General features: G+C 45.8%; 1 protein-coding gene across 2 annotated transcripts in view; it reads right to left on the bottom strand.

Annotated features, from left to right (window-relative positions):
• FAM110B (family with sequence similarity 110 member B) overlaps positions 1–18,311 on the bottom strand; it is a 143,491-nt gene extending 125,180 nt beyond the window's left edge. Inside the window, exons 1-2 of one of the 2 annotated variants that reach the window (XM_061438788.1) lie at positions 18,223–18,311; positions 2,300–2,482 (exon numbers count right to left, since the gene is read on the bottom strand). The gene's annotated coding sequence lies outside the window, so the exon portion shown is untranslated. The remainder of the gene's footprint in view (positions 1–2,299; positions 2,483–18,222) is intronic. The other variant, XM_061438789.1, reaches the window with a different exon arrangement.
• Positions 18,312–23,429: the final 5,118 nt, after the last annotated feature.

Genomic DNA, 23,429 nt, shown 5'->3' with positions numbered 1-23,429 from the left:
TCAGATTCTAAAATTGTTTAAAAGATACCCTAGTTTCTATTTTGTGAGGTATTTAGATTAAATGGGTCAACTATATAATTAAACCGTAAAAATAGAATGAATTGAATGATATAATAAGAAATAGTTCAACTTTCTATGAGACAAATTTATTTCCAAATGGGACTTATTTTAATTATAGAATACACATTTTACTAGATGTCACTTTAAATCCTTGTAACTTGGGAAAAAAAAGTTTCAGCTCACTGAGGGCAATTTTACTTAAGGACCTGAGACTAAATTTAGAAACTACCTTCAGTCTATTTATTTAAATTTAATCAATTTAATAGCATCTAACTGACTTTTGTTGAAATAAGAAAAAGTGTTCCAAGAATGTAAACTTTATGTACTCTAAAACAGTTTTTAAAAACAGCCAAGCTGTCTGAAAGGAGGAACAGCATTAACTCAGCTAAAAAAATTAAAAGCCCCCAAATTTGGCGCTTCCCGGGTGGTGCTAGTGGTAAAGAACCCCCCTGCCAATGCAGGAGACAAAAAAGACGAGGGTTTGATCCCTGGATCAGGAAGATCCCCTGGAGGAAGAAATGGCAACCCACTCTAGTATTCTTGCCTGGAGAATCCCCATGGACAGAGGAGCCTGGCAGGCTACAGTCCATGGGTTTGCAAAGAGTGGGACATGACTGAATGACTTAGCACACAAGACAAGGATGTTATTTCAGAAAAACGTTTTTTAAATCTAAGGCAATAAGTACATTTTCATGGCCCAGAGTCTTGATGTTAATTAACAAAGACATCTTATACTGAATACATTTTAAAATATTTTATGAACTCTGAATATGTTCAAGAACATATTTTCATTATAATCATAAATAAAATATGAAGATCGTAGTTTTGCTTTTGAAGGCCTTAAAATGTTTACTAAATGGCACCCCCAAAAGCAAATCATAACTGAATTGATATTTTAACAATGAAAATGCACACAGACTAAAGACAAATGCAAAATGCTTAGAGAAGAACATACACGTCCACAGCTTATTAAACAGCAGTGTTATATTAAAAGTTATCCACTTTGTTTCAGATTCATGGCGAGAAAGTTAGAGCCTGTGACACACAGGTCATATCCCCTGCCCCAGGGAGAGCTTTTATAACCCTTTCTGTCTTCGAAGCATTTTCCCTACAAGACACCCAACCTCAATCACCAACCCTCCAGGACCCCACAAAGTTGTGTGGTACCTACTACTACTAAGTCACTTCAGTTGTGTCCGACTCTGTGCAACCCCATAAACGGCAGCCCACCAGGCTCCCCGTCCCTGGGATTCTCCAGGCAAAAACACTGGAGTGGGTTGCCATTTCCTTCTCCAATGTATGAAAGTGAAAAGTGAAAATGAAGTCGCTCAGTCGTGTCTGACTCTTAGCGATACCATGGACTGCAGCCTATCAGGCTCCTCCATCCATGTAATTTTCCAGGCAAGATTACTGGAGTGGGGTGCCATTGCCTTCTCCGTGTGTGGTACCTAGAGAATCTCAAATGAAGCAACTGGCAACCTTTAGATTAAATGCTTCAGGTGGTATGTATCTGTGTATCTGTGTGTCTGTGAGCATGCTCAGTCGCTCAGCCATATGTAACTCTTTGCAACCCCACGGACTATGTAGTCCACCAGGCTCCTCTGTTCATGGGATTTCCCGGCCAAGAATACTGGAGTGGGTTGCCATGCCCTCCTCCAGGGGAGCTTCCCAACCCAGGGATCAAACCCAAATCTCCAGTGTCTCTTGCATTGGCAGGCAGATTCTTTACCACTGAGTCACCTGGGAAGGCCCTCAGGTATTACATCATTTGATTTTTCAAAAATGCTACTGTTAAAGGAATTTGGAATCTAAAATACACACGTTAACTGAATCCAGAAATCGTATGTTTTCCTTTCTTATAACTGAGATAAACACTGGGAAGCCATCATTTGGCTTTGAAAACTGTACAACTGACTGACTATTAACTGAATGGACTGAGGTCTTCATTTCAATTTGCCCAAGCAGGATTTCCTATTTACATATATACTTCTACTTGTATTTTTTGTAAATCATGGTTTTCAAAAGTTAACAGATTTTGACATTATTTAGTACACTGAACTTAATCATGATGAAATTATATTAGCCAAAATAGAATACCCAAACCTTTGAATAGTCACTTGTGATTATCACAGGTTCTCGATTAAGAACTGCTAAGGAAACACTCAATGCAAAATAATTTAATTCACTAAAGATATCACGGTAGTATTAAAATTTTTTTCAATGATATTTGTTTACTCACAAAAGAAAAAAAGAGGACTTTGCCCAGATCAGTGGTTTAATAACAGCAGGGACTGTGTTAAAAATGCAAATTCTCAGGTACTTCTCTGGTGGTCCAGTGGCTAAGACTCCATGCTCCCAATGCAGAGGGCCTGGGTTCAATCCCCAGTCAGGGCCCTAGATCCCACATGTTGCAACTAAGACCCTGTGCAGACAAAATAAATAAAAATTAATAGTTTTTTTTTTTTTTTAATGCAAATTCTCAGGCATTCCAAAACTCAGTGAATCAGAAACTCTGGGAAGAGACCAGCAACTATTTAACCCTTCAGGCGACTGATGAGCTAGAGTCTGAGAATCATGGCCCAGACACAGGGCTCCTAAAGCCACCTCTGCATCACTGTCACCCCAGAGACCACATGGGCAGCCCCCCCACCCAGTTTCCACTCGGATGCTCCAGAATCCCAGGTGTGTAACGGGTTCCACGGTGCGGACCACTGTAGCAGGTGACCCGAAGGGCCTTTCGAGGAAGAACTGTGACACCAAGTTCACCCTGAGAGCTCCCATTCTGCTTGACTCTCTGCCAAGCCAGACAGAAGACAAAAGTGTCGCCCTGCAGACAGGAGGCCAGGATCTCAATTCACAGATACTCCCGTCCCCAAGAGACACAGGGCCTGGCCTCCTTTCCAGCCGGTAACAAACGCCCCAGGATTGAAGGCCGGCCACTTTGCTCCACTCCTTCTCCATTCACAGGCATTTATCAGTTTATTTTGGTGTTAAAGAGAGGTATGACCTTGTTTTCCAACAACGATGCACTGCTGAGACGGGGCCCTGAATAGATTCTGTTAAATCTACCGTGGAGCTAGAGCTGACTCCGAGCTTCTGAGCAGGAGGCAACAGACCCAAGATGAGAAGTAAAAAAAAAAGAAAAGAAAAGATGGAACTGGAAACGGCAACCACAAAGGCAGGTTATGGGTGAGGTGGACACAAGTCAGGGTCGGAACACTCTGGGCTCAGCGTGGGGGACAGAGCACTGAGTGTCCACAACCCCTTCTGGACCTCTGCTTGCCTGACCCACCAACAGCTCCTCGAGGCTTGGGGGGGGCGGGGGGGCAGAGGGACACCCCAGAGGGATACCCCAGGACATCCTGGGAGAAGCCATGGGCAGAGATCTCCAGCTGGGAAGACAAGGATGGGGAGGCTGACTCCATCCTGCCCCCGGGTTGTGTGGGAGTGGTGAACAGCATGACCCCAGGAAAGGGGAGGCCAGGCCAGGAGGGCAGTGGGGGCCTCTCTGACTGCTCAGAGTTGAGGCAGCCACCCTGGCTCCCTGAGTACAGGCACCAGACCAGCTCTTCCCCTTGCCAGCACCTCAAAGAGGCCATCTCAGCTCCTGACGACCACGTTACATGGGACCGTAGTAACACCACCCTGCAGGCTGTTCTGAGAAAGAAATGAGGTAACCCCAGGGGACCCTGAGCAGCTCTCCACAGGCACAGGAGCCCAGAGGCCTGCCTGCCGGGTACTGCGACCACCCAAATATGCCCAGAGAGCACCTTGTTCATGGCCCAGAAATCTAATCAAACCCCTCTTTGAGATATTCTACCCAAGAGATAACTAAATTGTAAAAATCGGCCTCATCCTCCTTTACATAGGACTCAACAAGTCTTGTAATTTTGAACAGAAAAAAAAGTAACCTCTAATTTTTTTCTCATCTACAAAAAACTACATAAATAAACGGAAAGCTGCTCATTGCTGATCTAAGTATTTAATATGAAAGCTTTGATAAGGTCAAATATAAAACTCCTAGCTTCCCAAGGTAAAGAGTTCAAAAAACCAACATCTAAACCAAACATTAAGAAAGCCTCTAGTTTTACTTTAAATTGGCCTTCTTTCCCCAAAAGATGTGAGATACCTTTAAGAAAAAAGAAAATAAAATCAGAGACAAACAGAAAATTAAAAACTTCAGGACTTAGAGAAAATTAAAGCATAGAAACAGGGCAAAATATAGAAGAAACCAGACATAAATTTCTTCTAAGTTGCTATAGTTGAGCTTCATTTCTGCCTAAAGTTTATTGATTGTCATCAAATTATTTGTCTTTTGTGTTTTTGACAAATCTGTAAGCATGTCAAATGTCAAGCACAGAGAGTAATAACGCAGGACATACTGACTACACCTCCCCCAAAACACAGGCAGCGATGTCATATGGCTGCTTCTGGAATATCCTGCAACCCAGCTGAAGAGCAGGACAGACAGGGGGACTGCTGCCTCAGGAAAATGATCTAAGCAGAGTCTAAGATAACTCCACGCCACCTGAATGTGGCCTGCGCCCGCTTCCCACACACATGGAATATCAAAGGTGAGGGAAGCAGGGCCATGGATGGGCTGTATCAACCCTGAAAAGAATTTCCCACAAGCCTCTTAGATTGCTAAGAGCTCAGAAGATCCATGCATGTGTGCATACTCAGTCACTCAGTCATGTCAGACTCTTTGAGACCCCATGGACTGTAGCCCACCAGGCTCCTCAGTCCATGGGATTCTCCAGTCAAGAATCCTGGAGCAGGTTGCCATTTCTTACTCCAAGGGACTTTTCTGACCCAGAGATCCAATCGGTCTCTTATGTCTCCAGGCATTGGCAGGTGGGTTCTTTACCAGAGCCACCTGGGAAGGCCCAGAAGGTCCATAATTTCCAACCAAAGTTCAAAAAAGCCTGACCAGATGCAGAATCATCCACTTCTATATGGATGCAGCCAAACAGGGACCCAGTGGGCAAAGCCAGAATGATCTTTCAAAAACAGTAGCTTGAAAGTCACTCTAGAGGTCAGGGAGAATGTATCATTAGTCCTCACGCCCAGCACCCAGTCAGCATGGTGCCTGAGCAAACACACCCTCAACACATGTGATGGATGAATGAGCTGCCAACCACGGCTGGCGTGGGTAACCTTTTCCAGACTACCCAAACCTGACCGAACTCGACCTCTTAACAAATGACTCTCATTTATGAAACAAGCACTATGGGAAGCCCGAGAGCATCTCCCAGCCTGTTCTCAACACAACCATCAACACAAGTTATTCTGGGAACTGAGTTCAACCAGCCACAGAGGCAGCCACACCATTAAAACAACTTCATGCTCCCTAAACTGTCCTCAAGCTTATCAGAGGAGAACTTGTCTGATCTTCTAGCCTTGTAACCTTACAAAAAACCAAATGAGGTTCACTTGGCACGATCTGTTCTTAGCAAAACTATCTTGCCTTTAGTTCTCACTACTTCCTTTCCTACGAGTGCCCAGCCATCTGCTCCACACTATGCTGTAGAATGCTGCCAAGGATGTGAAGGAAAAGCCATGAATCATAGAGTCTAGAACAGCATCCTCCCAGGAAAATGCAATGCAAGTCACAAACGCTAACCATGTATGTCCTTTTACATTTTCTTGTGGGTAACATGCTAAGTTGTTTCAGTCGTATCTGACTCTGTGGCCCTATGGACTGTAGCTCTCCAGGCTCCTCTGTCCATGGGATTCTCTAGGGAAGAATACTGGAGTGGGTTGCCATTTCCTTCTCTAGGGGATCTTTCTGACCCAGGGATTGAACCTGTGTCTCCTATGTCTCCTGCATTAGCAGGCAGGTTCTTTACCACTAGCGCCACTTCTTGTGGCTATAGCAAAAATTTAAAAAAAAAAAAAAAGGTGAAATCATTTTGATAATCTATTTTACTTATACAATTGATAATATATTTTAATAATACTATATTAGCAATCCAAAACAGGTGAAATTATTTTGACAATATATTTTATTTATAAGCTTGATAATATATTTTAACGATAATATATTATCTGTCCAAAATAGTATCACATAAACATGTAATATAAAAATTATTCATGAACTATTTTACATGTTTTTTCCAAGCAAATCTTCAAAATGTGATATTTTATGCTTGGAGGATATCACGATTGAGGCCAGCCACCAAGCCAGTACCCAGAAGTCACGTGCGACCAGCGGTCAACACACTGGACAGTGCAGGGCTAGAATCTCTTGGCATTTTCTGAAGAATCAGGGCATTTAATTCTGGCATCTCTTGTCTTCTCCATAATCTCTCAGGATATTATCAATAGTGGTGTCTTCATCCTATCTTCAAATTTCCCCTGCACCGGAGAGGCCCTTGGCCTTGATCTTGAGATGCAAACCACCCTCAGGGCAGCAGAGTGGACTCGGACACAAGCAGATACTCACATAAAGCTGTGAGATACAATTCCTGTCCCTCCACTGAATCCTACAGTAGCGATAAGGCAGAGACATACTTTTACGCCTTTGCATTCAAGTTACTTGGGCTTCCGAGGGGGCTCAGCAGTGAAGAACCTGCCTGCTAAGGCAGGAGACCCAAGAGATTTGGGTTCGGTTCCTGGGTTGGGAAGATCCCCTGGAGAAGGAAATGGCAACCCACTCCAGTATTCTTGCCAGGAAATCCCACGGACAGAGGAGTCTGGCGGGCTGCAGTCCATAGAGTGGCAGAGAGTCAGACACGACTGAGTACGAATGCGTGCATTCAAGTTACTTGAACATCACAAAAGGTGTGATTGTTTATTCTGTTTTTTTATTTAGACCACATGAGGTCAAGGAAAATAACTAAAGATGAGACATAACAGAGCCTTTTAGGATGATCAGGAAGGCATAAAGTAGAGAGAGGAAGCAGCAGATACAGTGCCAGGCAAAGCCCAGGGAAGTGGCTGCAGAGGCCCCAGGGCCAAGGCAGGGCAGCCCTGGATGGTGGGTTAACAAGACTTTGTCCTAGGCACTTGAGTGGGGCCTAGGGTAGCCAGGCAATGTGACAAGCCAGTGACACAGCTGATTCAGAGGGAGCACAGTGGAGGCAGGAAAGGGAAGACGGTGGAGGCGGGGCGATCAGTCAGAAAGGAAAAGAGGACCAAGGTCTAAGCTGTGGGGGAAGGCACACCAGGAGCAGGGGAGATTATCTCAGAGTCAGATGGAGGGGGAAACCCAGAGAGGATGTCAGAGGGGACTAGGGTCCTCACTGCAGGATCAGGGTGATGGTGAGCTCCAAGCATCAGCTGGCAGGAACATGGATGGGCTGAAGAATACTGGCCAGACTTCTGCCCTCAGTCCGGAGGCCTCTCCCGCTCAGCTGAGCGGGGGACTCCGGTCAGGCGCAGCCTCAGCTCAGATGCAGTGGGGGGCAGGAGATGGAAGGGAGAAGTCACCCCTTCCCAAAGGCGAGCTTTTCGTGGCTCTCACACAGTCGCTTCATTAGATCACAAAGCATTAAACATCTATGAGCACAGACAAAAGCTGTCTTGCTTACTACTAGGTTTGCTATTTTAGGTTTGAGGAATTTACCCTCTTAACAGTAGAGGGAAGTTTCTTAAGGGAGTTTTGCTACTTTTCAAAATGCAAGAAAAAAATAGCTTTTGATACAATATTCCCTCGGTATTACTTTTTGTTCAAAGAGGGGATGGAGGGGTCAAAAAGTAACTGTGAAAAGAAAAAGGGACAAAGCTTTACTTTTTTCTCTTGTAAAGACGAATCTGTGCTTTGTGGATGCTGCATCCCCCATGCCAAGTGAGCACACTGTGATGCGTGTGACCCCAGTCACATGGACACTTTCTACGAGGACAACAGGGCACTTCAGATGATGGACACGGCTGGAAGAGGTCACGTCAGTTCTCCCACGATGGGCAGGAACTTGGAGGCAGAACTAGGGAAAGGAAGTTCTAAGAGATGGCTGAGATGAAGATGAAGCTCTACAGGAGGTGGCCCAGAGGCTCAGAGCCACTAGAGCTTCAAGCAAGACAAGTGAAATCCACCCCCCCAGGGAGCATTCATGGTCCCTGGTAAACAGCAGGCACTCAAGCATACATGAGTATGGGTGCCACACCACTGGATTCCAAGGGCTACAAAGAAATGAAGTGGTGTCAGTCACTATTGACACCACTGGTTACCACATCAGTCGCATCTGACTCTTTGTAACCCCATGAACAGTCGCCAGCCAGGCTCCTCTGTCCATGGGATTTTCCAGGCAAGAATACACCCAAGCCAGGTGATGCTTGGAGCTCACCATCACCCCGATCCTGCAGTGACGACCCCAGCCCCCTTTGACATCCTCTCTGGGTTTCCCCCTCCATCTGATTCTGAAATATCTCCCCTGCTCCTGGTGTGCCTTCCACCGCAGCTCAGGTCTTAGTCTGCTCTTCCTCTCCAGCTGATATCCCTGCCTGGGCCTTCTTCCCTTTACTGCCTCCACTACGCTTCCTTCTCCAGTGGATCCCAGGTCTTCCCGACCCTGGGATCGAACCCACATCTCTTGTGCTCCTGCATTGGCAGGTGGGTTTGTTACCCCAGCACCACCTGGTACGCAGGTACTGTATCAGTTAGCCAAAATCTGAGCACTGGTTTTGGAAAACAGCTCAGTAAGGCCTGGCGTCCAGGTCCTAATGGTGGAACATGGAAGGAGAAAAGATTTTAGCTCTATTTACCTTTGGCCTCAGCCAGTCTCATCTAAGGGGATTAGGATTCTAGACAAAACTCTTTTCTGGAGTTTCATAAAGACCCTAAAGTCAACCTACTGGAATCTGCTAAGGCTGCACCACCTGATTGCAAGGGCTACCCACCACAGTCAAGGTTCCCAGGCTTGGTACCAAAGTGCTGTTGTGGTCATTTCTAGTCTCAAACCAACTCATGATCCAGACAGGAGCAGATAAGGAACCTCAGGAAAGCCCAGACCATTCTAAATGAGTCGATCTAAATGTGAGCTCTGGGAGAAATGAGTACGTTTTGGTTATATGCGACTGATCAGTTGTTGCCCTCCCCAGTGTAGGTGGCCTCGTCTCATTGGTGGAGGACCTGAATCCCACAAGGCAGGTGAGGGGATGAGATCTCTCTGTACCTGGCTGAGCTGAGACCCAGTCTTCCATACCCTCCCACGGGGGCTGACCCCTTGTCTCTGCTGCGGTTCCTGCTGCAAACAAAACATTCTAAAACTTCTCAGCCTGCAAAACCCCAAGAGCCAATTTATTACAATAAACTTCGTTGAGATCAAGATTGAGATCCTATTGGTTCTGCTTCTGTGGAGAACCCAGACCAATATAAGGTATACGTGAATAGTCAGTACTATCTGGTAAAATGAAAAATCCAAAGTAATATGAAGGTCCTTAAGACCTAATGTACAGCACAGGGAACTCCACTCAATGTCATGTGGCAGCCTGGATGGGAGGGGAGTTTGTGGGAGAATGGGTACATGTAAACGTATGGCTGAGTCCCTTTGCTGTTCACCTGAAAGCATCACAACATTATTTGTTAATCGGCCATATTCCAGTGCAAAATAAAAAGTTAAAAAAAATTAAATAAAATCAGAAAGGTAAATTTCAGTGATAAATATAAAACTTTGGGGGTAGGAGAGTTGTTCATCTAACTGAGAGCACCCCTTTCTCCTGTCCTCAGGTATAAGATATTATTCCATTTTAAGCCACTGAGGGATAAGGGCTTTATATTTTAAATTGTGAGCTAATAGACGCTCTTTTTCTCATCTAAATACATACATAAATAAAATGAAGATCCTTAAGTATTCCTGAGACAAAATGTATAAGAACACGTGATAACGTCTTGGTTTGCTTAATTAAAAGGCCTTAGGGTGTGGTCTCTTGATCATGAACTCAACTCACTTCAACACCTTTAGGAAAAGAGCCAGAGAAACTACAGAGCTTTTCAAAAGCTGAATGCTTCGCGCTGAGATTCTACTGGAAAAGGCACACGGAAACAGCAATGGAGGATTAACAACCGAAGAGGTTCGGATGTGTGTCTGTGGATTCTGAAAGGAAAAATTCCTGTGGGAGAAATCCAATAAGCACACCTGACCAGGTGAGCTGGAACCCTTCATGCTGCAGTGAGGGCAGGGCAGCTCCTACCTGGGGAAACGTGGCCGCTGCAAAGCTCACGGTGAGCACGGGGGTTATAGCTGGAGAAGTGTAACCCTACTCAGACTACCTGCCATGCATAGGATTCCGGGGGCTTCCCAGGTGGCCCAGTGGTAAAGAATCTGTCTGCCAATGCAGGAGACACAGGAGAAACGGGTTTGAGCCCTGAGTCAGGAAGATCCCCTGGAGGAGGAAATGGCAACCCACTCCAGTAGTCTTGATTGGGAAATCCCTGCAACAGAGGAGCCTGGTGGGCTACAGTGCATGGGGTCACAAAGAGTCAGACATGACTGAGCACGCACACACCCATGCATGGGACTCCCATCACTTGTATGGAAAATTCGCTTAAAACCAAATTCCAAGGACTTCCCTGACGGTCCAGAGATAAGAATCTGCCTTGCAAGGCAAGGGATACCAGTTTGATCCCTAGACTGGGAAGGTTCCACATGCCGTGAGCAGCAAAGCCCGTGTGCCACAACTACTGAGCCTGTGCTCTAGAGCCCGAGAACTGCAGCTGCTGAGCCTGCTACTATTGCAGGTCCTAGGCTCTGCAGCGAGAGAAGCCACTACAGTGAGCAGTCTGCACACCACAACCAGAGAGAGCACCCGCACAGCAACGAAGACCCACCACAGCCAAAAAAAAAAAAAAAAAAAGAATTCCAAACAACGCAGGTAGACTGCACATATCCTCCAGCATGACCTAACAGAATATTTCAACTTCCCCCAAAAGATAGATTTTATATGACTCTGTAATACTCTCCCCTACAAAAGTTGTAAATATAAATTCACTAACAAGGATTAGAAAAATAATCTCCGTTAAATTACAGAACAAGTTACGAGACAGCCAGTCTATCCCCTGAAAGATGGTGGCCACTTTGACCAAAAACTGTAAGAAGGCTGATTAGACATCGAGTCTTATTGTAGGTTAAAACAAAGCCTACAGGAGCTGGGAAGAGCACCCAGGACTAGCTGAATTCCAGACCACCACAATGATTTCTCTTCTTCCTTCAAGATCACTGAACAAGAACAAAACTCACCGGGAAGAAAAAACGTCTGATTCTTAAAATCACAACATTCCAATCAGTGATCATTTGAGTGAGCACTGGCCAGAGATGGACTAAAAGGATTTTAAAAATCCCCAACTCATAGTCAAGTGTACAGAGAACCTCCCAACTCACCTTGTTCTAACTATGTAGTCAAAACAGAAGCACTGTCAGGGGTCACTGGTATTTCCCAACACCACTGAGTTCCCAGTTTCCAACTGTCCATTTCTGATGGAAACGGTGGCCCCCTGAGAGCCAGGGATTGGAAGATGATTAATAGTTTTCACGTGGGTGAGTAAACAGGCTCACCCATCTAGGATGGTTGGAGGGTTTGCACGAGAATTTGAAAATATCCTTGCATTTTATGTGCTAAACTTCACCCAAAGACTATAGTCAACAAGCAAACACTGGGAAAGATGAAAGCCTAGAGAAGAAAATAACAAATATTCTTATTTCCAAAATGATTTCCTTTTCAAAAAAATACAAAAACATAGCATCAAAATCAGTGAAGCAACAAAAGCCATTATAATGGATACAGCATCACCAGTAACAAAATATGACTTAGAAATGGGAGGAATAACCCATGATCCAGAGGGCTGACCGGGCAGGTTCACCAGGCTGCCAGCTCCACCCTGATTCCAATGCCAGTTTCCCAGGGGGCAGAGCAGTGTGACGTGTGACAGCCCGGTCCCTTGTATAGCAGGCACACTTCCCCACCACATTTCCTGGTGTGCGTTATAGAAGGAGAAGGGTGCCTATAAGCTGGTATATCAGGTACTAAGTAATCAGCCTCTGGTGACATTTACTGGAAGATGAAGCAGGTGACACCCTCTGAAATGCAAAACCACAAGCAGTCCCACAGTCCCAAGAAACCTGTATTTCCAGATAGAAATTTTCCCTCTTTCCCAACTTCCATCCCCAAAATCCTCTCTGAAGGCTGGCTTGGAGCCTGCTTGCTGGATCCCAGAATTCTACCCCTGGTCTGGAAGGCCCATCATTGCAGCAAAAAAAACAGTCAGAGAAGAGCCCTGCTATCCTTTGGGTCCCATAGGAAGGACCCGTTGTCAGCAGTGTCACCTGCACAGCCAGTAGGTAAATAAGCCTCGTCCCAGGCCCTGTGGACACAGCAGTCCTTGCAACAGTGACCTGCTCAACCTGGAGAAACACGCTTATAATAACAACAACAACACATACACAATTTCCCTTAGGAATGAGCTGAAGAAAATACCACGAGACTGGGGGCCAGAGAGTGGCTGGAGAAGGAGGGACCTTAGCTTCAGCAGTCGGGGTGAGCCTCTCAAAAAGAGACTCTCACGCTGTGACTTGTGTAATGAGAACCCTCAAGACGGATGCAGGGACAGATGACATCCAAGAGGTGGTAACCCCCGACACCAACCAAGCTCCACGGACAGCTGGCTAGTCTGCCAGCACCATCCTCCTTAAACCCCCCAATGATCCCCTGAAGTGGGTCCCACAGTTTCTCATCTGATAGATCAGGAAACTGAGGTTCCCGAAGCCTGAGGAACCTGCTCAGCCCGTAGAGCCAATCTTTAAACCCACACCGGGTCCGTGAGCAAGGTGCCCTCTCCCAGCCTCTCAGGGACCCGCTTACTGGTTTGCTGGCTCACAGTTATTTGGCCTGGTTATCCAAGCCTCGCCCCGCCCTGCTCCCAGTGACAGAGAGAAACAAAGCTCGGAGCTCCCAGGGGATGTGCTGCCCACTCTGAATGAGCACACAGTGTCTGTGTGTCCCCTTGAGCTTGGCAGATCCTGACTGTCCCAGTTCCCTTGATTCTCTGACATCCACAGTCTGCAGTCCACCTGCGGGAACATTATCTGCAAATGCCTTCTCACGCGGTTGTGAAGCAGCAGAAAGTCACTTACAAGGGATGCAGTTTTCTACACCAGCTTCCAATCCAGAGGTAAGAGATCCCTCTACACAGCCCCTCCCCCCAGATCCTTCCAAATAACAGAATTCAACTCATATTATGCAGGCGCAAATAAAACTGAAATACAAACCAGCAGGCCCTCTCAGCCTGGTCTCCAGAAAAGACCAGATTTCACCAAATCTAAGGCAACTCTATTTTCCAGTGTTGACATCTGAAATGAGGATCCACGTCATAGCGGGTCCTTACAGGCAGAGCTTAATGGGAAGTTTGCTTTCTTTCTCAATGGTGTACACAGCAGTGACACATCTTAAGAGCAATACTGTGTCAAAGTGTTAACTGCTCAGTCGTGTCCGGCTTGTTGTGACCTGGTGGACTGTAGCCCACCAGGCTCCTCTGTGGGATTCTCCAGGCAAGAATACTGGAGTGGATAGCCATTCCCTTCTCCAGGGGATCTTCCCAACCCAGGAATCGAACCCTGGTCTCCCATGCTGCATGCAGATTACCATCTGAGCCACCAGGGAACAGTGTGTCAGGTGAGCAGAAATTCAACATATCTCCTCTGCTTTCCTTGCAGCCCAGTTGGTACTGGTCACCATGAGGTGGGCACACTGAACTGCCAACCTGAGAATGAGAGCGAGTCTCACCCTCCAGCAGGACCCACTGCATACAGAATAAAGAGAAACTCCCCCCTCCCTCACCCTGGGTCCTCAAGGAAGGCCCTGCTCACCTCCTCTGCTACTGTCCCCTGTTCCTCACAAAGGTCACGGGGCCTTTGCACAGGCTGTCTGTCTTCTCGGCCCAGAGACCTTCCAGAGGTTGCTTCTTTTTCTCACATAATGTCTCCACTCAATCAGCCTCCATGAGGTCCTCAGATATGAATGCCACCCTCAGTCTTGACTGCAATTATTACTGCTTCAAATTAGCTTTTCAGTTACTTGTTTACTTCATCTATTTTGTCCCACTTTACACCCGAATCCCTCAATGAGGCAGGGACCTTGTCTTTCCTGGGCACTACTTATCTCCAGGACCTGCCACACAAAGAACCCTCTATAAATATCTGTTTAATATAGCAATCATAATAGAAGAAATTACTAAACTACATTATTTCACATAATTACTTTATTTTCATTACCTTCCAGTCAATGGGACCAAAAAAACGCTGCCAAGAAGAGCTATTTTGAAAGATATCAGTGATTCTTCCTGAAAAAGACAAAAAAGATGAAAGTAACTTCTAACAGGGCCCTGAGCGGGGCGGGAAATGCTTTGCATTACAACCTAACTACTCCAAAATTTCCCATATGCTTCCAAACTGTAATTTTAAAAGCTTTACCTGGAAATGGACAATTCCAAAACCCACTGATCTTGCTCTGTTGTATAAAACACAGCACAGAATTCTTATAATTTTTCTAGAAATCTGTTTGCCAAATGACGTATTGTTTCCTTGGGCTGAGTTTTCACCTTTGAACTTCTCCCTAAAGTGTTTATAATGTTCAAATTCCATGTTTAGTGCCAGTTCCACTTTAGAATTGTTTAATCATACTGGAAAAAGGAAGCAATTTGCTTCACCTACTAATGTTTCCTTAAAAAAAAAATTAAAAACAAGTCTCATGTCTTTAAATGCTGTGTTCTTACGTGATTATCCTTAGGGGACTCAAACTGCAAAAAGTTAAAAATGTGAAAATCACTCCCAGGCCTTTCTCACAAGCAGGAGGGAATCAAACATGTCAGAATAAGAGAGAAGATGTATGATTTAACTTCAAGAACTTTGTATCACATAAAGACAGACCAGAAACAAACCTGGGTTTAAAAACAACGAAAGTGTATTCTGCAGTACATTTCCTCGCTGGTATCTAATGACTTGAACTAATTGTTTGGACCATGACATCTATGAACAACAAAACGCTAAATTTCCTTACTACTGTTCACCAAAATCTTCCACACAAATCACTCCATAGCTTATCCCAACAAAATTTAGAATCAATACTACATTTATGTGTATGCATGCGTGCGTAGTTGTCTCTGACTCTTTCAGACCTCATGGACTGTAGCCCGCCAGGCTCTCTGTCCATATTTCCCAGGCAAGAATACTGAAGTGGGTTGCCACTGCCTTCTCCAGATGATCTTCCCGACCCAGGGATTGAACCTACTTGCATTGGCAGGTGGATTCTTTACCACTGAGCCACCAGGACACAGGCACACCTGGGTTAAAACTGCAGCTTTGCTTCTCCGGAGCTCCATGACTCAGCCAGGTCACTTAGCCTCACCTGAAGCAAGGAGATAACAGCAAGGACCCTGTGCTGCGGGAGTTTAGAGGATGCAGCGTCATTTGCCTGGAACTCAGCCAGTCCCCACGCTGGCCAGAGAGATAATCCTCATTACAATCCAGAACCCCCTCGTTCCTGCGCTACCTCCTCTGCTCGGTGCTGTACTAAGTGGAGTGAATATATTTTTCGTGGATGAGTCATGCCTTTGCAGAGCTCCAGAGGCTTCAGCCTGAATTTCAATTCTTGCAGCATTGTATGGAGTGGCAGAATGACAGTAAAAACCAGAATACACGAGAATTCACTCTAGTAAGTGGCTGTCTTAAAGTCAATAAATGAGTAGGTTTCTTATTTGTTTTTCTCTCCTAGGAGTTGAGTGTTGAGGAGAAAAAGAAAAAAGCCCAGGTTTACTGAGAGATCCTCTAGGCTCAGAATGATCAATCTTCCTCTGTTAGGGGAAAAGAAGAGTCCAGGGTACAGTCAACTAAATCAAATTTTGGCCGACAATGTTTGTCTTAACACCTGGAATACCTAGAATTATTCTTAACACCTGGAATTTTTCAGAGAGAAAAATTTGGCCAATAGTTGTAAAAAGCTGAAAATGCAAAGACCAAACTTTTCTTAAAAGTCTATTCCTAAGAAGATTGTTAGAAGGTATCAGTGCAGAAAGAGTGTATTTTGGGGAGAGGACGAGAAACAAAACTGAGAAAGGAATCCCTCCTCCAACTCCATTGGATCACACACGTCAGCCCACCAGCACCAGTCACAGCACCATCTACTGCCACATGGTCCCCACAGCAGCCCAGCTCTGCAGGCCCCACGAGTTAACATTGAGCTTGGCTTAAGCTAAGAAAACTATTTAGGAATGAAAAAGATGTCACTTCAAAGTTAAAAGTGGTGAGTAGGGGGGGAAACCCCAAAATGAGGGTTAACTCCTAACAATCTTTTCAAATATCTAGGTAACAGACATCATCTTTCTGTTATGAACACATGATCATTAAGCCACTTTGATTTTTCTTTGCTAGTTACACGAGCAGATTTTACTCCGCAGATTTTAAAGCACGGATAAGAATTATGTGTTCTGGCTGATGTAGATATAAAGGGTACACGTATTTATCTTTATTACCTTTTGACACAGTGCGAACCACCTAACTGCTGTGGTAGCAGCCACAAGGAATTGAAAGTATGATTCTAAACCTACAGAACAAGGGGGTTCAGGATGGGGATCAGAGCCCAGGTTTCTCCTAATGTCTAGGCTTCTCCCTAGACAAGGAGGCCCTTAAGGATAATGAGGTCTCGTGAAGTGTGCCTGTATATGAGCATGTGCAGAACTGTGTTCTCATTCTGAGATCTGCTATATCTCATGTATAAGAACACATACAACAGCCTGTCTGTCATAAGCAAAACAACAACCCAACCTCAATCCTGATCTAAAACTAAACCGCAGACATAAAACAGACCATAAATTAAAAGATCGGGAATTAAAACAACCATTTTCCATAGAGAAAAAAACATATGGACTGATAATAAAAATTATAAATAAAACCAGCTGACACTTCCCTAGCACCACGTCCCGGAGGGCACAATGCTAAGCTCTTTACAGATTATCAGGTTGTCAAAATACCATCTATAGTAATGGCACAGATTAAATACCATAGGGCAAGTCGATGGAGTGTTAACTCAAGGAAGAAGGCTGGCTTACCATAAAACCCTTATGTCAGAATAACTGTACTTAAGAAATAGCTCATTGGAATGACTAGGAGTGGTGACGTCGCAAAATAAGTACAAGTTAATTCGGGTATTTTCCATGGAACGACTCTAAGTGTAAATTGGAAGGAAAAGGCTAAATAAATAACTTGAACTCCAACAGGGGAAATGAAGAAAATGGAAGTCGTTTACAGTCATTTACTATTTATACTGCAAAAAATGCTTACTCTACTATCCGCCTCCTCAAAATCAGACCAGCGCGCAGCCCTGACCATACCAGCCACGCAGTGTTGTTACATTTGTGTGCGAGGTTGTGAACACGACGTGGCCGGCAGGAAAAACACAAAGTTAGCTCCTATCTCGAGCGGGAAAGAAAGCCTGCTTACTTTTTGCGGCTCAATAAAGCTGAACACCAACTCTTAAGGGTTAAAAAACCGGGCATCAGGTGCTCGCTTTCCGCTCTGCGGAGGGATTTGAGCTCACGGCGAAGTTCCCTCGCTTCCCTCCCGGCCTGCAGCCTGCAGGAGAGCTGTCACTGCCCGGGTCCCCACCACCAGCAGCAGAGCCCCTAGGAAGCGCGCTCGGCAGCCGGGCTCCCAGCTCCGCGGGTGATGGGGAGCCAGCGCGCCAGGGGTCACTTAATTCTATTTCAGATCTGAACGCTTTCAAAGAAAGTCCAGACAATTGAGACCACGAATGGGGTCCGAGGGGGTCCCCCAAAACAAACTTTCGGGGCCTCGGAATCTGCATATCTTGCAGGAATTCCCAGCCCACGAGGAAAAGAGACCGATACTCGCAAAGTACTCAGGACCAGAGATGAGAGGCCGCGCGGGGGGGCCCTGGACGAGGGGGTCCCGGGAGGAGCGCCTACCCGCGCGCCCAGCTCGCCGGGCCCCGGCTCCGGCCTCCAGCCAACCCCCGGCGCGCGGCGAGCTCGCGGCCCGGAACGCCGGCCGGGGTCGGTCCGGGCCACGCGGCCCGCGCGCCCCGTTGAACCGAGACCCAGGCTTGGCGGGAGCTGCAGGGGCGGACCCAGCTGCTCCGCGGCCGCGCGCAGCTTCGGCGTTGTGCGCGATCGGGGCGCGGCTCTGCCCCCCAACTCGGCCCCCGGCCCAGCCTTACCTCGGCCGCGCTCCCCTGTGCGGCTCGAGCCGGGCACCGGGCTCCGGGGACGGCGGGGAGAAGGAGTCGAGGCCCGCGAGGGACGGGGGCCGGGCCGCCGGGGCCACCGGAGGGCAGAGCGAGGGGCTGGGAAGGCCACGGGGTCCGGGGCGCGAGGCGTTGGGGGGCCGAGCTGGCGGCGGCCGCGGCGGCTCGGTCTGAGCGGAGTGGGAGGGCTCCGGCTGCCAGCGCCAGGGAGCGAGGGAGGGAACTTGGAGCGACTTGCCGCGGCCGGGAGCGCTTGTCCCCGCCGGTGTGCACGCCCCCGAGCGCCCCGCCCCCGGCCCCACCCCTCCCGCAACCCCCCCCTCTAGCACCTCCCCCAGATCATCCCCACCCCTCACTCCCATCTCAGCGCCCCCCCCATGCTCCGCCTCCAAAGCGCTCCTGCATTGGCCCCCCACTCCCTCCGGGTTGGAGAAGCGCTGGATCTTAACTGCCGGGAAACCCCAAACCTGGAGCCTGTTCTGTGAGTGTGAGAACTCGCCAGTCCACCTACCTAGATGTTGGTGCCTGACAACATTCTCTATTGACTAACTTTCATCTACTCAGATACACCCTCTCAATATTTGTAAACTAAATTTCTGGAGGCTTTTTTTTTTTTGGTTTGTTGGTTGGTTTTGTTTTGCTTTTTTAAATTTTTTATTTAATTTTTATTTGAGTGTGGTTGCATCTCCTGTGTCTCCTGCATTGGCAGGCGGATTCTTTCCCACTGAGCCACCTGGGAAGATCTCAATACATAGGTTCTTCATAATGTTCTATTAGTTTCTGCTCTACAGCAAAGTGAATCAGCTATCAGTTCAGTTCAGTTCAGTCACTCAGTCGTGTCCGACTCTTTGAGACCCCATGAATCGCAGCACGCCAGGCCTCCCTGTCCATCACCAACTCCCGGAGTTCACTCAGACTCACATCCATCCAGTCAGTGATGCCATCCAGCCATCTCATCTTGTGTCGTCCCCTTCTCCTCCTGCCCCCAATCCCTCCCAGCATCAGAGTCTTTTCCAATGAGTCAACTCTGCGTATGAGGTGGCCAAAGTACTGGAGTTTCAGCTTTAGCATCATTCCTTCCAAAGAAATCCCAGGGCTGATCTCCTTCAGAATGGACTGGTTGGATCTCCTTGCAGTCCAAGGGACTCTCAAGAGTCTTCTCCAACACCACAGTTCAAAAGCATCAGTTTTTCGGCACTCAGCCTTCTTCACAGTCCAACTCTCACATCCATACATGACCACAGGAAAAACCATAGCCTTGACTAGACGAACCTTTGTTGGCAAAGTAATGTCTCTGCTTTTGAATATGCTATCTAGGTTGGTCATAACTTTCCTTCCAAGGAGTAAGCGTCTTTTAATTTCATGGCTGCAGTCACCATCTGCAGTGATTTTGGAGCCCAAAAAAATAAATTCCATCTATTTGCCATGAAGTGATGGGACCAGATGCCATGATCTTAGTTTTCTGAATGTTGAGCTTTAAGCCAACTTTTTCACTCTCCACTTTCACTTTCATTAAGAGGCCCTTTAGTTCCTCTTCACTTTCTGCCATAAGGGTGGTGTCATCTGCATATCTGAGGTTATTGATATTTCTCCCAGCAATCTTGATTCCAGCTTGTGCTTCTTCCAGCCCAGCATTTCTCATGATGTACTTTGCATATGAATTAAATAAACAGGGTGACAATATACAGCCTTGACGTACTCCTTTTCCTATTTGGAACCAGTCTGTTGTTCCATGTCCAGTTCTAACTGTTGCTTCCTGACCTGCATACAGATTTCTCAAGAGGCAGGTCAGGTGGTCTGATATTCCCATCTCTTTCATAATTTCCCACAGTTTATTGTGATCCACACAGTCAAAGTCTTTGTCATAGTCAATAAAGGTACACATAAATCTCTTTTTTGTATTTCCTTGCCATATAGGTCACCACAAAGCACTGAGTATCAGTAATGTGTATATGTCAATCCCAGTCTCCCAGTTCATGCCACCCACCCTTTTCCTCCTTGGTATCCATACTTTTGTTCTCTACATCTGCGTCTTTGTCTCTGCTTTGTAAAAAAGATCATCCATACCATTTTTTTAGGTTCCACACACATGCTGAAGGTATTTTTGAGACTCCAAAAAATATTTGAAGAAAACATTAGAGAATATAGGAAAAAAATCTTAGGGTACCATGTACCACCCCTAGAGTATGGACCAACTGATGGTTAGAAATTAAGTAATTGTTTCCGGGTGCATCCTTATTTATCTGATAATGCATGGTTTGGTAATGCTTTTTCTTTTGATTTGCCTAATAACTTGTTTGGGATTTTGAGGGTTTTATTGTTTTAGGAAGATTAAACCCATTCTAGTTTAGCGTTTACTATTGGGAATGCTAAAAGAGAAAATCTGTATTTATCAAAATGGTTGATTTTGAATGAGATATGAGTTCACAACATAATTACTTCTCTAAAATATGTAGCAAAATTTTATTTTATATCTTTAGCACATTTGAAATGCAGTCGCATTCATCCTGTTTTCTCAGAAGGATCATCTATATTTGAATTATGTGACTCTTGTTTCATGCAAGTTCCGAAATTATCAAATAAAGAAAACTCAGGCTCCTATAATAAGTCTTTGGCTTTTTACAAGAGAACCATTTTAAGAAAGTGACATGATACTGGGTTTTCAATGGAACTTTCCTCTGGCATACTAATGCATTCCATGTGATCACAGACTATGTTGTGGTCTCCATTAACTCCCAAAGTCATGTAACAGTGGAATGAAGTGATTTTTCATCCCTCCCATAGCAAATGGAACCAACCTTTCTCACTCCGATAGTCTATTAAAAAAATTAATCTCTTTACCCCAACCTCTTCCATTTGGGAATTGCTTCCTGCCTTTGTGTATGACACACCTCCATCGACATTGCAGGAGTACATGACCCAGGTCTGTCAGTCAGAGTGCATCTCATCTCTGGCACAAAGTGGAGGGGGGCTGGCACATGTTCTAATGAGGGGGGTGATCCTTTTTCTGAACTGATATGGCAGCTTCTGAGACCATGCCATGGAAACCTGCAGCAGCTGGAGGAAACCTATTAGAGAGGAAAACCACCTGAGCCAGGGAAACAGGTAGAGTCCTGACAACAGTAACAAGCCCCTCCGGGCAGCCTGGTGGCTCAGACGGCGAAGAACCCATCTGCAGTGCAGCAGATAGGAGTTCGATCGCTGGGCTGGCAAGATCCCCTGGAGGACGAAATGGCAACCCACTCCAATATTCTTGCCTGGAGGATCCCATGGACAGAGGAGCCTGCAGGCTACAGTACATGGGGCTGTAAAGAGTCAGACACAACTGAATGACTAACACACTAATGACATCTTCACTTAATCATCTACTAACACTTTAACTTTTCATGGGCAGCCATCTCTGAAACCAGTTAGAACTGCTGGACATCTGAGGAAATGCACCAATAAATTGTCTTTTTAGCTTATTCTATTTTGAGCTACGTTACTTTCCAAAATACTCACTTAAAAAGCTGTAAACAATTCCCATAAGACCTAGACTCTGAAAATCAGGAATGTAGCCAAACAGTGCAGCTTCCTTGTCACCTAAATGGCCTTCGTAATAAAGTAGATGACAAGACAGTCACTTATCAGGAAGGCTTGCCTTGAGACAGGACTAAGGGTGTCATTTAGGGCATTACTGTTGCCCAGGGTAGATTCCATATTTTCACTTTGTCCTTCCCAAAAGCAAAAATTAATAAAAGATGTGGTTAGAAAACGAGAAAGAGGATAACAACACCTCAAAACTAGAATATCCCAGTAAATGTCTTTGCCTTAATTATTCCAATGACAGGAGCCTTCATAATCCCCAGTATTTGCTGATATAAAACATTTCCTTTCTGGAATCACAATTGTAGGGTCTGCTACAAACTCTGGGGGACTGCTGACTTTGGTTCGTCATGCTGGAATTTTACTCATCAGGAGAAGTAGGCTGTTGGCCTGTGCTTGGAATTCTTTTGTCTCAGAGATTCTTGTCTCTAAAAGTAGATAACAATATTCGACTAGTACCCTATAAGCATTCACACACCAGTCAGCGGGTTGCTTAGCCATTACTCACAGATCCGTGAATGATAGGAGTGTTGGTGGTGAGGGAGTGGGCTGCATGCACACAAAGGCATTGCTTTGAACCTCTGATTCCAAGGGTATTTTCTTATGGGAATTCTGATCCTTATTCAGAGTTTTCACCAGTCTTTCTTCACATGGGTACGCACCCAATTGTGTGGACAACCAGTGACATTTCATGTATAAAAGCCTGTAAGCCAAATAGTAATACATCATAAACAGGTCTGAGCCCCAGAAAAGAACAGTACAAGGAGGTGAACCATCTCCAGAATCGGGACAGAGTAGCTTAGGAAGAAAGGAAAGAGTAGTTCTGAAATCCTGGCCCAGCCGTGAATGACATTTATTCAAATGATTGGCTATGATTCCCCAGTGAAAATGTCAATCAAACATCCAGAGTTTTCCCATGTCCATACATCAGATCCATGTGATGTCAGTGCCATTTCCCTGCCCAAAAGAACTGTGACTCTCAGTTCACCACGGATCCAACAACCCCATCTGTCCGGAACCCATTCTAGGAACAGGGCATACATCACTGCTTTTCAGACCCTAAAACAGAATCTCTTGAATGCCCCTAAGACACCACCTCTCTGGTGTTGGGGGAAGAGGGATAGACTTGTGTACTAAAAAAAATCCCCCAGGAGATTGTGATATTGAGCCAGGGTGAAGGTAAATAAGTTCTGTGAATACCTGCTCTTCATTCCACAGGAAAGGACTCCTTGAATTTAGGATTGTATGTAAAATTATAGTTATTGTTGAACAAGCTTGATTTTTCTTTTCCTCTGAACAGCCGAGGTTATAGAAGAAGCACTGAGGGATGCTCCTTAGGAGGAGGAAGATTTGCTAGAAGCAATCAGGCTGAAAAAGCACAGCTCATGGCAAAGCGGAGATAAGAGAACCTCTAAGTAGAAAAGCACCACCAGTTGCTATAGGAAGAGGTGACTCCACCACAGGCAACAGCCAGGGGTTATCTTTATTGCACATTGCACAGTTTATTACATGTTCATGCTAATGATCGATGAATCCAAACAGTTGAGTTATGTCCAATGAGTACTGACTCACATCATTTAATACTAGTAATAGCT

The sequence above is a fragment of the Bos javanicus genome, chromosome 14 (assembly GCF_032452875.1).
Source record: "Bos javanicus breed banteng chromosome 14, ARS-OSU_banteng_1.0, whole genome shotgun sequence".
NCBI lineage: Eukaryota > Metazoa > Chordata > Mammalia > Artiodactyla > Bovidae > Bos > Bos javanicus.
This window is presented reverse-complemented; position numbering and strand designations above follow the sequence as displayed.